This window comes from Pseudonaja textilis, chromosome Z (assembly GCF_049901715.1).
Source record: "Pseudonaja textilis isolate UNSWEBS1 chromosome Z, rPseTex1.2, whole genome shotgun sequence".
In the NCBI taxonomy this organism is placed as follows: domain Eukaryota; kingdom Metazoa; phylum Chordata; class Lepidosauria; order Squamata; family Elapidae; genus Pseudonaja; species Pseudonaja textilis.
In genome coordinates, this window is record NC_142008.1 from 93,288,940 (window position 1) to 93,303,655 (window position 14,716).

Genomic DNA, 14,716 nt, shown 5'->3' on the forward strand with positions numbered 1-14,716 from the left:
CAAAGAATAGTAATAGAATGCTTAAACAGATGTGATACAGTGTGTTCAAGGATGAGCAGACTTCAGGCCTTCAGATTGGAACCTCCCAGACTGACACAAAAGGTGAATAGTTAAAATTACACAATTCTGAAACCAGGAATTTGTTTTCTATGACAGAATTCAATTAAAAAGCCACTTTTTTTTGCACCTGTCTTTACTTCAGTAGCATGATTTAGGCTGGAAGGTGCATTTTTCTAATAGTTGTTTAAAAAATGGAAGCCAGAAAATTTTGCTGACTGTGCAAATTACTGTAAATTATTTGGGATATCCGGGGCTGTTTTTTATTTGTTCTCCTTTCTTCATATCAGGAAAGCATGTTTTTAAGTGGAATTTGGGATTGTTCCATTTATTATGGGAACAGTCAATGGCTGCTCCAATTATTATGAAAACGAATAACTGAAAATAAGACCCTGTAGCCCAATATTTTTCTGATAGAGAAGAAGATTCAAAAATTGAACTAGTTGAGTTGAATTGATTCAGGGCTGAATTGTGGGATCTGGAACGGAGAGGCTTTGTTCATAGTCTCATGCCTTATCTACTTCCCAACTGGATTAGTGGGACATGCTTTATATGGAACAACTCTTAAAGCCATCTGGAAGTTAAAACTAGTTCAGAATGTAGTGGCACCTGCACTTCTGGCTATAATTGCTCTTATTATGTGAGCTGCATTGGCTCCCACCTTCCTTCTGGGTGCAATTCAAAATGTTATATTTTACCTTTAAAGCCCTATGGGGCACAAGAAACAGATTGTCCTGATCCTGAGGGTATCTATCCATCCTACTGCAAGTCTCTTTCCTTAAATGTTGCCACCTTGAAGATACTTAGCAATGGGACTTTTTCATTACAGTCCCTGCCTTGTGAAACATCCCCCACACCCTGGAAGTGAGGGAAGACCTTCCTCTTTCAATCTTCATAGCTCTTCCCCATAATCTGGGAAAGGGTGAATTCAGAACAGGATGATATCATGAATCTGTGGCTGTAGCACCAATCTTCTCTATTTTTCTTGTTTTGGTTTTCTTGCTTTTTTAAAAAAACTGTACGTATTGGGTTGTAAGCAATCCAGAATTTGGTTTTAAGATGGGCGATATACAAAAGTTATAAATAAGTAACTGCTACCTCAGGGGCCTTCTCTGTAACTATCCCATGCCTGAGAAACAAACGTTCTCCTGAGATTTAGAAGACCTTTTTTATTTCTGAAATGTGATAAAGATCTTCCCCCAAGGGAAGAACTAGGATGGGGAGAAGCCAATAGATATACAAATTGATGGGTGCTCTCTGGAGAATGTGCTGTTCCATGTGACTGTTTTGTTTTACTGATTTTACTGATTTTGTTCTGAGCTGCCTAAGATTATTGTATATGAGAGATTTTGTGAATGTATGTATGTATGAATGAATGAATGAATGAATGAATAAATGAATGATGTTAGATTCCTTTCATTAGCATTTTAAACAAAAGCTAGATAGCCAGTCATCAGGAAGATTTTACTATCAGGTTTCCTACATTAGCAGAGAGTTGATCAAATGACTTTTGAGTTGGGTCTACTTCTGTAGTCCTCTGTGCAGTTCAATAGACATACAATAATCATGCACAGAAAGGTCTTCTGGTTACTGGGCTTCCACAAAAAAACCTGAAGCTAAGCAAGACAACACCTTTGATCCATGCCTTCAAAGTGAAGGCTGCATTGCTTTACAAGTGGATTCTGCTTGGAACACAGTTGAAGTGAAACATCCCTCAGAGGCTTTGCACAGGCTTCATGGGAAATGTCCCATCTGAAAGATATGCAATGGTGTTCCTTGATAGATAATGAGATTGTTCTTACTTCTATGTACTGTCCTTTCCCATGACAAGGAAAACCTGCTGAACAAGTCATTCATCTGAAGTTTCTCAAGAAAGTGGAAAGTCTGCATTCCATTTTTCTTCTGGACAGCAATAATTAAAGTACTACTAAAAATTATCAAAAGAGAAAAGAAGGTTCAACTATCAGCTATAGTTATAAAGGTAATAATGACAGAGATAGAGATAGAGATAGGGAGAGGGAGAGGGAGAGGGAGAGGGAGAGGGAGAGGGAGAGAGAGGTAGTCCTTGACTTACAATGATACAGGTAGTCCTTGACTTACAATGATTCACTTAATGAGTGTTCAAAGTTACACCAGCAATGCAAAAAGTGACATGACCATATTTCACACTTACAACCATTGCAGCATCCCCTTGGTCAAATGATCAACTGATTCATATTTATGACGGTTGCAGTGTCCTGAGGTCAGTCATGTGATCCCCTGTTGTGACTTTCTAGCAAGCAGTCAATGGTGAAGCCAGATTCACATAACAACCGCATTAGTATTTTAACTGCTGCAATGATTCATTTAACAACTGTGGCGTAAAATGGGGAAAATGTACTTAACAACTGTCTCACTTAGCAACAGAAATTTTGGGCTCAATTGTGGTCATCAGTCAGGGACTACCTGTACTTGTTGCAAACATTTATTGATTCCAATAAACAGACTCTAAAATTTTTGCCTTAAGAAAATGCCATGTGGCATCTATTTCTTTTTCTTTTTCATGAGCATATACAAACAAAAAGTAATGTTATGTAATGTGATAAGGTGTATGAACTTTAGTTCATATGCCTTATCACATTACACAACTTTGTTTGTTTATTTATTTATCAATTTTTGAAACCACCCTTCTCCCTCACAGAGGGAGTAGTTAAAGAATATTATTTGGAAGCAATTTGGGTAAGCTTGTTTTACTCCTGAAACTAAAAAGCAAACATTAATGAATCGACCAGTATCAACAAATGACAAGTTTTCTCAAAAGAAAAATTTTCTTAGAATCTCTGGAACAACAGTGGTTCTCAGACTGACCATCTACCCAACTCTGCATCCACATCTTTCTGTACTATTCCCTCCCTTTTGTCCCATATCCTCTACAGCAGGGGTCCTCAACTCCCAGACTGTGAGTCCAATACTGGCCTGCGGCCTGCTTGAAAATAGGCTGTGCATACAGTGGGTGAGAGAGTAAAGCTTCATCTATGTATGTGCAGGATCTAATAGACAAAATCACCCCACCCACCCATGATCCATGGAAAAATTGTCTGGTCTCCAGTGCCAGAAAGGTTGAGGTCGGCTGCTCTACAGTATCCTGTATCTTCTATGTTTTATTTTTTACATTCTCATTTTTATATTTGTTCTTGTTATAACCTATTCTCTAGCCCAGGGGTCTGCAAACTGTGGCTCTGGAGCCACATATGGCTCTTTCGGTCTTCTGCTGCAGCTCCCTGTTGGCTGATCCCACCACTGGCTGGTCCCTCCCTTCCCCATCACTCCATATTCCAGAGCAGGAGGTGACTGGGTGGGAGTGAGTGACATTGAGTTGGCCACACCTACCTAGTCACACCGTTTGCTAAATTATTGGCTCCCGGGCTTTCTTTTCTGTGGGAAACGGATCCAAATGGTTCTTTGAGTGTTTAAGGTTGCATACTCCTGCTCTAGCCTAATCCACCCCTTCCTTTTGTTTTCAGTAAAGAAGCCACGTGAAGCTTGGGGCTCTGCTAGATGGTTGTCCTTAGGAACTGCGCTACTATGCAGATTAACTGCATGTTGCTTGTCTGTGATTGTCCTGGGCTAGTTCCATGACTTGACCTGTAGCTGAATGAAGGTGTAGTAGTCTAGGAATCTGTAGCCCTGTCTTTTCACTCCCATACATGGGGCTGTTGTTCCTTCTGGATCGTGGCTTCTGGGTACGTACCTAAGTGAAGCTGCTAGTCCTCTGAGCTTTGTCCAAACAAGATGATAGCATCCTGCATTTCCCTCCAACAAATGCTCACACTTGAAGCTTTGATGGAATGGATGACAGTGGTCTGGGGAACACTCCTGGACTGAAAAGACCAACTTCTGTGCATAGACACAGCTCTTTTCCCCTGTTTAAAATCAACTTTCTATATACTACAGACTTAACTCTCTTTCAAAAAAACAACACTGAACCCATCTAAGGTAATTTTACAAAAAATTACATTTACAACAATAAAAACAATACAAACCAAACAAAATTAAGGAATAAAAAGAAAAGGTAGAAAATGTATAAAATAAAAAATAAGGAAAAAATAAGAATATAGTAACTAAATATTATACACAGAGAGAGAGAGACAGACAAACAGACAGACACACACAGATAATTTCCCCTTCATCACAAGTATAAACAATTTTAGTATGTTTTCACATCTTAAAATACAAGATTTCTTTATCTCATATCTCATATTTCATGTTTAACTATAAACAAATCCTTAAAACCTTGTCCTTTCTGCTCTCAATAGCAAAATCCACTAAAAGTTACCAGAGGTATCAACACATCTATTTTAACCTTAACCAAACAAACCAATTTCATATTTCTCCCTTTTACTTTTAACAATCTTGTTCTTTAGTTCCTTCAAATAAATTCTTTTTCATTTTTTCTTTTTGTTTCTTCTCCCAAAATTCTTCAAAGCTTTAACAACCCTCTTTTGTAAATCCAATGCAGGAAAATTATCCAAGTCACTCCCTTGGTTTGTTACTTGTATATCCTTGTGAACTATCAAGGCACCAACCAGTTTCTTTTGTATATCCAGTGTACCATCTTTTCCTGTATCATTCTTGTAGGCTCTCATTTTTAAATTCACTTTTAGATCACTTTCGGTCTTCAGAAATCAGGTATAACATACCCAGATGCCTTTGCAGAAACCAGATGCCTAGTTTATTCTACACATAAGCCAAAATGACCATAGGAACTAAAGGATGGGGGTAAGGAGAATCTACTTCAGTCAAATGTGTCCAGTAGAAGTTGGGCAGATCCTGCTGAAATGCATTGGAGATTATGAAGTCAATAGTGTTTATTTTATTAACAGTAAAAAAAAACAGTCAAAAACAGGAGACATGAAAAAATACAACATTCATATTGGGAAAAGCTAAATATAACTTTAAGATGTGGCTTGGGGATCAACCAAGAGCAATATTATAAGTATATATCATGCAGAAACAGTTACTGGAGCTTGTTTATATCATGGTTTGAAGGCTATGAGGAGAATTCCTTAATTTATACACTGTGCAAGCATACAGATCAGTTGGTCACAAGCTTCTCTATTATGTAAAGGTATATTTCTCTCTCTCTCTCAATCTGTGTGTGTGTGTGTGTGTGTGTGTGTGTGTATGGTATTCTGCCGTAAGTACCCACGAAAACTTAAGAAAAAACACACACACACATATATATTTTCTTAAGTTTTCGCGGGTACTTACATGTATGGTATTCAGTTTTCTTCGGGTAATTTCCCACATCATTATAGTTGTACTTTTAATGTTGTAGTAACGTTATGGCAGAATCTCATCTGCTATCATCAGGCTTCTGTATTGTGTTCATCAGTGAGTCAGACTTTCACAGCCGTTTCTGTTTTAAATTTGGTGCTAGTCTACTGCTGTGCCAGAGTGTTTTTTTCTTCATCCTGATTGGTTGGGAGTCATGGTCTGTGTTTATTGGTCTTGGAATTTGGTGTGTTCTGCTTGATTGGTGTTTCTAATATCTTCTGTCTGTTTTGTAACTTTTTTTGGTCTTGATTGGCTGGCAAAATTGTGTTTCCTGTTTTGGAGGCTTTTAGTGCGGCCTGGCTCCAAGTAAACGGACAGCTATCATTTATTAGGAAGCTAGGTTTCATCTGGGTGCCTGGTTGGGGTGTGTTTGCACTGAAGGTATTGTGGGGGGGGGGGGGTGTCTGTTTGTGCCCAGGTGTTTGCCTGGCTAGTGGTGTGGAGATTTTTTTGTTTGTGAGTGCAGGCTTCCAAATAATTGACAGTCTGGTGGAGTCATCTCTTCTATTCATGCTTTCAGGTCTTTTTTCAATCTCTATGGCTTTTCTGATAATTGAATAAGCTGGAACACACTTCCTCACTAGTCCAACACATGAAAGCCACAGGTCATGGCATCAACTTCAATGGCACCGAAACCCTAGCCACTATAGAAAACCCCAGCTACAGAATTATCAGAGAAGCCATAGAGATTGAAAAAAGACCTGAAAGCATGGGGAAGGAAAATAAGGGGGGGAATTGTGCCTCTGCCTACCAGCATCCATTGGTATTCATCTGGCAAGTGTCCTGTCAGTGTATGAGAGAGTTCAGGGCTGTTTGGAAACTGAAACAGTATTTGTTTTGTGAGCAAGGAGACAGCAAGGAGCCTGGGTGTGGCTTAGCTGAACTGCAGTTGGGAGATATTTCCTTTTAGGTGGGGAGGGGGAGTAGAACTCCTTAGCATCAGTATGTGTATTAATAATATAGGAAATACTAATGCTCTGATGGTCATTTTGAAAAATCCTTTGTTAACAAGCACCCGGAAGCCAAGAGGAACATATGTGCCAAACTTCAAGTTTGTAGGCTTTACGGTTCTGAAGATTTCGTGAAGATGTGTGAGTGGTATTTTGCTTTTAGATATATAGATTCAACAACAGTTGTCCATCTCATTATCATCATCCTGTCTGGCTGTCCTGGAAATAGCGAAGGACTGGCCTGCGGTGCCTCTGCCAGCAAAATGGAGTTTGGGAGGGCTGCATGCAGCCCTCCTGAGCTCTGCTTTTGCTAGCAGAGAATTTTAGGAGGCCATCGCAGCCAAAAATGGAGCTTGCTAGGACTGGGGGAAGCCCTTCTGAGCTCGGTTTTCACTAGCAGTGTGGCTCAGGCCACCACAGGCACCCCTGACATGAATGATGTTGAGCTGGCCATGCTCCCCCTGGCCAAACCCACTCCTCACTCCTCCAAGGTCAAACACAACTCTGATACAGTCCTCAGTGAAATCAAGTTTGACACCCCTGTCATACTGTGTTTAGGTTGAATTGGAAGAACCGGTCTGTTGGATTCTACAAACTTTTGTTTCAAGCTGCTGATTTTGAAGAGAACTGGTAAGTTTTGAATCCTGCTGTAGCAATCAGGGAATCTTGATCTCATATCTGTTTGTCTGTCTGTCTGTCTGTCTGTCTGTCTGTCTTTCTTCCCCCCATCTCTCACAGGGCTATCAAACTCCTGGTCCATGGGCCGGATGCATCATGTGCTGGCCTCGCCCACACTCAGTTTAGCAAAAGAGAAAAAAGTCCCGATATGTCATGTGATGCCAAAGTGAGTTTGACACCCCTGATCTATCTAATCCAGGGGTGTCAAACTTAATTTCATCGATGATGCATCAGGGGTGTGTTTGACCTCGGGTGGCTACAGTGGGTGTGGACGGGGTAGATGCGGCCATCTCAACATCATTCATGCAGGGTGTGTGTGCCTGTGGTGGCCCGAGCGCTCAGCCAGTGAAAACGGGTTCCCAGACTCTGTTTTCAGCTGCGATGGCCTCCTGCAACCCTCCCTCCTGAGCTCCATTTTCACTGGCAGAGGCACTGCAGGCCAGTCCTTTGCTGTTTCCAAAGTGGGCCCTGGGCTTTGAGTTTGTCACCCATGATCTAATCTCACTGTTGTCTTCTTCAGTTCAGCCTTCCAAAGTAGTGGGACCACAAGTCCTAGGATTTTTGGTCAGCATTACTTTTCCTGAGAGCTCCAATTGTGTAAATTAAGGCACAAGAAATGTTATTTAATCCTGATCAACATATTTGCAAGGATCCACTTCCACCTCCCACTCTTTCTCCATCACCATCACTATTGCTGCTTGTGATATTATCTTTAGAAAAGCAATCTTATTAGCCTTGCTAGATTATCAAATGGAAAAACTGTGTGTTCTGTGGTGTACAGTATAGCATCCATCATATTTGACTAGACTGCACAAGAAAAGTAGCTGCTCCAAGGTGCTTACCATCCAAATCAACATTTGGGAAATGTCTCTTCAGGATAATCTCCTTGAGGTTTCTGAGATGCATATCCTATAATTAATCTGGCACCTAGAAATCCCTGGGGGGTTAGCTTCCACCGGATATTCAGGCAGAGGTGCCAACAACAATAATAATCATAAAAAAGACAGGAATGTAAGGATAACTCAACAGACAGGTCTCAACATATAAAGCATACAGCCTGGGAAAAATGATGCTTTGCCTTGTTCAAAAGTATGAGTAGTAAATTGAGCATGTGCATCTCTCTCTCTGTGTAGAGTAATCTTAATAGGATTAGGCTAGTAATCCTCAATCTTTTCAGTCTCTGGACGCACCTTTAACCACATCCTGCAATATCGAACCTGCTGTTGATTTTTTAAATCTCATTTCCATGGTGCTCTTTTTAAAATAGAAAATGAAATGGCCACAGAAATGCCACTGATGCAATACGTTTAGGTAAGGGCATCTTTTGGTTGTAATCTACAATGATCCGTCAGCTGCACCAACCTCAACCATAGGCTTTCTACAGCCAGTACAAGTTGGAAGGACCTCATGAAAACATCATGTTGTACATGAACTTTCCCTTCATTTCCTGCAAATTTTCAAATGAGTCAGGACGACCCACAGAATGTCATACTCAGGATTAGGAGTTCCTACTAAGGAATTAACTCTGCATACCAGGCATATAATGAAACAACCCACTTACATAATCACACCTTTTATCTCTTTAAACCACATTTTCCCAAAAGATAAGTAATTATATATTTGAAGGAAAAATTTTTTTTAGATGGCTAGATAATTTCAGTAAATATATAATTCTTTAAGAAATTGAGCAGAAGGAGTTTTCTGAACATAGAAAACTGTGGTAACCAGCAGTCTTATTTATCCATTTCCAAGTAGCAATGTTATTATAAAAGTCACTGGTAACAATGTGAGTTTAGGATAGTATAGTCTCTCCAAAAATTGTTCTTTATTAATCTATTTTTCTTTCGATACATTCAGTACAATATAATGTAACTATTTCCTTTAGATTTTTTAATCCTGTTTTTATTGTTTTTATAAATAACTCAATACCTAATATTCTTTCATCCTCTTATTTTTCTCACAACAAGAAGTCTGTGTGAGATGGATTGGGCTAAGAGAGAGTGACTGGACCAAGGTCACCCAGCCAACAAACTATAATGTCTGTTACATTTCTGGATTTAATTTCATTTTCTTTTGAGAAAAAATATATTTAATAAATTTCTTAAATACTTATAAAAGTAGCTAGCTATTTTTTTTAAAAAAAACACATTTTCCCTTAAAATATACATTTCTCAACCAATCTTTTTGAAAAATACATTATAAAGTGATATTTTGATCTGTTCTGTGAACTAAGAATATTATAATCTAATTTTTTTATCTTATAACTAACCCTCTTCTGTTTCTGAATATTTACCTTTTCATCACCAAACCTCTGACTTAAATATTTATTCATTTAATTAATTTAGCTGATTTGCACAACTACTCAAGTCATACATAGGCACTTGGGATGCCTTACATGTAGAAAAAAACATAAAAAGTAGATATCCCATCACCCAAGATTCTCACAAAATCCCATACAGGTTTTTCACTCCAAACTACGATTTATTGCAGTGGAAGTTATTTGAGGATATGCTCACTCAATGCTGTGGCCCAAGAGGAAAAAAAAGAAGTTCTCAAGAACTTACTGAAAGCCATAGATTGGGATCAATTGAATCTTAAGCATAGCATGGATAAGTTTGTGCAGTGATGTATCATTCAGAGTAACACCCAGATATGTTGCCAGGAAAGTATGGAAAGATGCAATCTGCCTTTATTGGTAAAGGAATTCAACATTGCCAAAGGGAAGAGGAGAAGTAATGAAGGTGTGGTCGTAACAACATTGCTTAAAGTAAATTTTCCTTGTAGGCATCAGTGGAAAAATATGGAACTGGGCTTTGTAATACAGCAAAGGATGAGGATTTCCTTTGGTTGTAATACGAATGGCAGTGGTCACACCTACAGCTGTAGCTGCCCCTATCTAGCATTGGATAGAATGAGGTGTGGGATTAGAGGTCTCACATGCATGATCTTATTGTGTATAAGCCAATGGGCCTTGGTTTGCACTGATTTATTTCCTGGTTGATTTTATCACACCAGGTAACTACAAAGGCTAATGACATTCTTTGTTTTCCATTCAGTTTGGTTGTGTCTATATGGATACATCTCATAACACTACTAATTAAAAGATATCCTACAACCATGCTTTTTTTTTCCAGATTGACATTTCTGGTAAGAAAAAAGAAAAACATACAGGAGTCAGAAAAAAGAAGACACAATGATTCCTGGAAAATTCCATGGAGGAAGTAGAACAATTATACAGTCAAACTGATGCCTGGAAGCATTCTTGAGGAAACCTTTGTTTCTATTTCTATTTATGCTTACCTGGTAAAATAACTTTCCCTAGGATATGCTTTCTAAATATAACCTTTAAAAAATCACTAAATTTGCTCCCTAGGTTGTTTTTCTTTTTAATTTTCCATATCTTCAAGGGAGAATTTTCCCACAATCTACTGCAAAAGAGCTTAATCTGTTCCATAATATGGTTCTGGCTCTTCACTATGCCCCCAACTTATTATTTTTTCATATCAGATCCTTCTTTCATGATGACTCAGATAATCCAATACTTGAACAATACCTAAAAAAAAAAAATCCCTAAAGGGATTTGCTGAGACTAGTGATTTTAATTAAATGCCAAATTACGAAAGCGAAGGAACTCTTCTGTCCCACAAGTCAAGTTCAGGCAAGCTTTCTGCTGAGAGGCCAACTGCCAAGTAAATGTCAAACCTGTCTCCTGCTATATGGAATCCTATAATAAGTTTGCATATTGCTGGTGTCAGATATGGATGAGTTCTTCCACAGCCAAATTTAGCAATCAGGCAGCTGGCACATTTGGAAAAAAAAAACTATGGGGTTTCTCATCATTTTAAGGGCTTCTCTCAACATCATCTCATCATCTTTTGTTAAGACATTCTGACAATTGCAAGCTTGCCAAATAAAAACCAACTCCCTCCCCCTTCCCTCCCTTGCTTCCCTCCTTCCCTCCTTCCCTTTTCCAACTGACCAAAACCTGAAAGATGCCCTTTGTTTCAATGTTAGGTATATACTAAAAGTTTTATGAGAAGGATTGGCTTTTATGGGGTTTTTTTCAGATGGAGCAATTACTGGGTTTGAATATCTTTCATCTTTTTTTCTTTATCCTCTTGCAAAGTAAACAGCTGTGGGATAAAACATTTCTACAATATTACAAGAGTGTGATCTACAAGAGAAAATTTGAAAACTGAGAAGAAAGAAGCACACTCGCCATGGATCTCAGAGAAAATAAATCAGACCCAGAGTTTCTTATGAACAGTGGTGGAGATCAGAAATATCAGATTTCATCATACAATCTACTCAAATCAATCCTCAATAATTCTTGTTACTATGGCTTGTTCTTTCATAGCTTTTTTTTTTGCTCTATCAGCCACTATTCCCATTTAGAAAACTGTTATCACAGCCTAGTACTTGGGAGTGAGGGGAATAAAATTAAAGTGGCTAGAACTGTAACGTAAAGCAGGCAATGCCATTCAAATGCATGGACAAAACCAGAATTTTCTTGGATTCAGCAGTTATGAGAGAGGAATGAAGTTTTTTAAAAAAGAATTTTACATTTACCCTGTTAATATTTTCCTGCCTTAGGTATAGCAGGGAACTGTAGCATCACTTTCAAAGAGAGGTGCGGAGAAGTCACAAAATAAGTCCAAGGGCCTCTGGAAATACTGATCAACACGTATAAAACATTCTTTCTGAATGTTTTTTTTTTTTTGGTCTTATCATAGTTTGTATAAAGTCTGATTAAGGCCAGCCACGTAGGGTTGCTCAACAATGATATAGGTAGCATATACTGTAAGTAAGTAAGTAAGTAAGTAAGTAAGTAAGTAAGTAAGCAAGCAAGCAAGTAAGTAAGCAAGTAATAATGTTTATTCAAATCTTCAAATTTTAAACTTCCATGAAGGTATCTCATGGCATCTTGAATGTTTGCAACAACTTTATTTTAAATTCAATATTTTATCTTCAACTTCTGAAGAAATTCTCTATTTTAATAATAGGTAGCTTGCCTACATCTTGTTCTTTTAAAAGATTAACCCACTATCTGAGACTGTCCAGTCCAAATCAACAATGAAACTAGGAAGGGTGTAAGTTTAATAATGTAGAAGATGCTTATTTGGGATTTATTACAATGATCAGTCAAGATTCTTTATCATATTCCAGTAATCATTTAAATTATTGTTGTGCAGAAAAATTATCTTGTTTACCAGTTCTGATCCAATTTAATATAAGAGAACATGTTTGAGAAATTATCTTAAAGCGTTGTTGTATCAAGGTTCCCTTAGCACTATGACCTGAGTTTCCATTTACATAAATTATAAATTTGGGCCAAGGAGATCATATACGTACTCTCCCATTTACTGGGTCATCTTTCCTCCAACTCCCCAATTCCTTGATTTCCTACATTTCAATTAAATTCAAAAGAAGACTTATTTATTTATTCTATTAATTTATTAAATTTATATGCCACCTATCTCATTGTCCCTGACAATCCCTGATACCGTCACTGATTTAAGTAAACTCCTCCTCCTCCTCCTCCTCCTCCTCCTCCTCCTCCTCCTCCTGTTGCTGCTGTTTCCAGGAGCAGTGATACTAGAGGACTTCTGCTTTGAAAAAAATAATGCAGAATTTCTCCTTCACTAAAAAAAACCTCAGAGAAATCAAATATTTGATTTCTTTCCTCCAAATCAAAGGAAGCTCCTTTCATTGTCTCCATCCAGAATTTGAAATTCACTCTTTCTGTCTTTTCCTACCTTGTGAAAACCTAAGAAATGTGGCAACTTCTAATTTTTCTGAAAGCTATGATTTAATGTCTTGTTTTAATCTTTGCTGCTGTTAACTTTTGTAGTTTTCTTTTTAAAAGGGTATGGTTATGATAATGTGATGTTTGAATTCAGTCTTTCATTGCCTTCAAAATGAATGAATAAAGGAATAGGCTGCAGTGGAATTCTGTCTCTGATAACTGGTAATTTCATTTTGCTGGCAATGCTTCTCTCCCTCACCAAAGTGAAATATAAGCTCTGAGGGCACTTTCTTAACCATGGAGACTGACGTGACTGAAAAAGCATAGGAAAGCACCATTTTCTGATGAGAATTTATCTCATAAACTACTTATAGCCGTGTTTACATGTTCCCTACAGCCAGCTGCTCTACTATGCCCCTGAGCACTCGTTCCTGCCTTAGAAATAATTGTGGAATACAGTCAACATCTTACCTATCCTGAGCCATAAAATTAGATGAACTGAGCTGAGGGCTGATTCACATTGTCAGCTTGGTTGAAGCCTGCTGGTCATTTCCTGAGGGGAATGACACATATTGTCCACTTGGTGGGCAACCTCTCCTGCTCATTTTCTACCATGTGTCAAAAGTGTTATGCAAAAGTGTTATGTGAAATTTGTCCAGCTTTGTTTCTTTGCAAGAAGTTGGTTGATTATAGTGCCTAGAATAGAGGCAATAGAGATAGGATAGAGGTCAGAAATGAGACAGCAAAGATTATGACAAAGTCATTTCCACCAGCTCAAGGATTGTAAATTGTAGAGGAATAGATGATGGGGAAAGGCTTTGTGCCTCATCCTTACTTCACTACCCAAAGTTTTATTAAGAGTAAAATTGTTTTGACTTTTTTAGAAGGCAAGGAGACAGCTAGGCTAAACATTTAATACATGGAAGGAAATTATGGCCAATAAGAAGCAGCACTTATAAAATAGGTGGTTATTAAGCCAAGAAGCAGAAAAGAAAGTAAACCTTGTTTATTGTTTGTTGTAATTGGAGAGCCATGGTACCTTCAGAAAATGGTATACCTTGCAGGAATGCTGTTAGAATTGTGCATGTTTAAAGAAACTATTTATTTACTGTTCTTGAGAAGCAACTGTTAGAAATAGCACTCAGTTTCAACAGTAGCACAGTGCTGTACAAATAAAGTGGGTTAGAAGGAAGGTGGAGAGGGAAATTCTTATCTAACTAGGAGCCACTTGTTAAGAGAGTATTGAAGTAAGCATAAAAATCCACACCCAACACATAGTCATTTCTTTGCTGGAAATTTGTGTTACTACAAATTTCTTTTGCTGACTAGCCAAAGGGCAATCTGCAGCTGTGAATTTCTGCCCCCACTTATCTTATTTGATAGAAGATTTCATGGAAGCCATGCCAAACCACATTGTTATTAACAATTTGCCAGATTACTCCCTTCCAGGCAATGCTCCTTGCAAAATACTTTATCTAATCCTGGAACTCTTCAGCTTTTATTTAACTTTGCATAGTAAGTGGGCTCCTGAAAGATTTTTCAGATTTCTATTTTAGGCACTTATTTTACAATTTGTCCTGTTTAATACTCTGTGCATAAATTTTTGATAATAATAACTTGGGAAAGACTTGATAGGTGGATAAAAATGCCAAATCCCATATAAACATCTGGGTAACAAGCCAATAATAATGTAAAATTGTGATACTAAAAGAACAAGAAAAAGGGGAGTTGACTCTACCTCACTCACACTATTTTTGCCCATCTTTTTCTCCAAAGAACCAATGAACTATCTGTAGCCCTTAACTGCTCACACATCATCAGGGTTGCCTGTGGGGCATAATAAAAAAAGTCAAAATGATGGCTGATTGCCACATTAGTTCAATCAAATCTCCAATTATTTGTATATGCTTTTTGAGATAAACATTTAAAAGTGAGTAGAGATTTTATTTCACCAATCCCTCTGCCTCCT